This window comes from Scylla paramamosain, chromosome 11 (assembly GCF_035594125.1).
Source record: "Scylla paramamosain isolate STU-SP2022 chromosome 11, ASM3559412v1, whole genome shotgun sequence".
Taxonomy (NCBI): domain Eukaryota; kingdom Metazoa; phylum Arthropoda; class Malacostraca; order Decapoda; family Portunidae; genus Scylla; species Scylla paramamosain.
Genome location: NC_087161.1, coordinates 19,318,654 through 19,321,022, shown reverse-complemented (window position 1 = coordinate 19,321,022; position 2,369 = coordinate 19,318,654).

Sequence of the window (2,369 nt, the reverse complement as noted above, 5' to 3'; positions counted from 1 at the left end):
TTTTTTTGATGGTATTCTATGCGAAATCCTTATCCATTCAGGGAATGGCGTCGCTGATACGACCATTATAGCAAGTGCACTACCTGAACGAGTCACACTAAAATAACGTGTGATAGACGAACTTCATAACATTTAACTACGCGGTGGCTAACTGCTTGCTCTCTCTCTCTCTCTCTCTCTCTCTCTCTCTCTCTCTCTCTCTCTCTCTCTCTCTCTCTCTCTCTCTCTCTCTCTCTCTCGTCAGCAAGTACGCCTATGGTAATTAACAAATAGATAGATAGGTAGATAGACAGATATATAGATACATACACACATACACACATATAAAAGAGATAGATACCTTATTCTCTACAAATCTGACAGATAGTGGAACTATCTACACATCAAAAGAAATAGTCATAAATATCTGGTTCAGTGTGACGCAATGAACAGGCATCCGTAAAATCGTGTGTTTCTCTCTCATAACGCAGTGACCTTCATTTCAACGCCTTTTATTTATACAACTATAGTATGGCGGTGAAAGTATTGCCCCTGTTATAACTACAATTCCGTCCTCTCTCTCTCTCTCTCTCTCTCTCTCTCTCTCTCTCTCTCTCTCTCTCTCTCTCTCTCTCTCTCTCTCTCATGAACGTATTTTCGTATATGTTTGTATGTTTTGGCGTTAAGTGTTATTTATGTTTATTTCTCTGGATTGTCGCGGGCGTGGGTGAGGGTGTGTGAAGGGAGAGTGAGAGGATGGCATGGAAAGAGGGAAAGGGAATTGAAAGTTACAAAGGAAAAGGACAGTTGGCGTGGGTGAGGAGTTGGCAGTTCATTAAGTCTCTCTCTCTCTCTCTCTCTCTCTCTCTCTCTCTCTCTCTCTCTCTCTCTCTCTCTCTCTCTCTCTCTCTCTCTCTCTCTCATTAAGTATGGTATTTTCGTCTTGTGCTACAAGAAAACAGGAATTTTTTTGGATCCAACTTTTTTGTTGTTGTTGTTGTTGTTGTTTTGTTTTGATGTTGTAGTTGTTGTTGCTGTTGTTTTTCTTCTTCTTGTTGCTGGTGGTGGTGGTGGTGGTGGAATTGGTTTGGGGACGAAAGTAGTAGTAGTAGTAGTAGTAGTAGTAGTAGTAGCAGTAGCAGTAGCAGCAGTAGCAGTAGCAGTAGTAGTAGTAGCGGCAGCAGCAGTAGTAACTGGTAGGAGTAGTAGTAGTAGTAGTAATAATAGAAATAGCAGCAGCAGCAGCAGCAGCAGCAGCAGCAGCAGCAGCAGCAGCAGCATTTGTAGCGTTGGTAATGTAGTAGTAGTAGTAGTAGTAGTAGCAGCAGCATAGTGGCAAGATAGTCAAGTGCCATCAGTACCGTCTTGGCCTTGGTAACCACTCGTTTTCGATCTGCTGTGAGTGGCGTGCCTTGAGTGCCGCCCGCTCCCTCTCACGGTGACCCTTACACACATCAGTTCCGCGGTACATTACGTGAAGCGCCAGGTGTGTACAGTAGTAATGGAAGTGGCGGTGGTTATAATGGAAATGTTATGTCGCGTCAGTATTTGTAGTCTATAGTGATAAAGGTGCTAATAGTAGTAGTAGTACTAGCAGTAGTAGCAGTAGTAGTAGTGGTGGTGGTGGTGGTGGTGGTAACAAAGTGACTATAGAAATGAATTTTATATTGAAAGCAAATTTTAATGTTGGAATTGTTATTGCTTTCATTATCTCCATCACGAGGGAGGAGGAGGAGGAGGAGGAAGAAGAAAAAGAGGAGGAGGAAGGAGACGAGGGGGAGAACGAAAACGAGGTAGCGGGAGGAGGAGGAGGAGGAGGGGGAGGAGGAGAAGGAGGAGGAGGAGGAGGAGGAAGGGACGCCAGGTGATAGTGACAGGTAGCTAATGAGTTGACCTTAACTAGCCACCGATTCCTCTTGCTCCTCCTTCTCTTCCTCCTCCTCCTCTTCCTCCTCCTCCTCCTCCTCCTCCTCCTCCTCCTCCTCCTCCTCCACCACCTCTTCTTCCTCCTCCAACTCGTTCTTTTCTCCCTCTTCTTCGCTGTCCTCTTCCTCACCCTGCTCCTGTTAGCCATTTCATGAGAATCTGCTAAAGTTGTTCATACGATACAAGGGATATGATAAAAGGGGAAGAAACTCAGTAACGTTAGAAAAAAAAAAATAAATAAATGAGGCATATAAACTGGCTCTCAAATACGAGTAGCGTGGTAACTTACTGGAACACACTGATTAATGAAACAGTTAGGGCAGAGTCAATATGGAGGGTTAAAATATTTGATAAAATTATGGGTAGGTATGAAAAGTGGAAAGAGGGAGGTGTGTTTTATAGAAGCCCCGCCACGTGTAATCCTGGTGGCGTGTCGCAGCTTGCATTACTTCCTTGTGTCCATG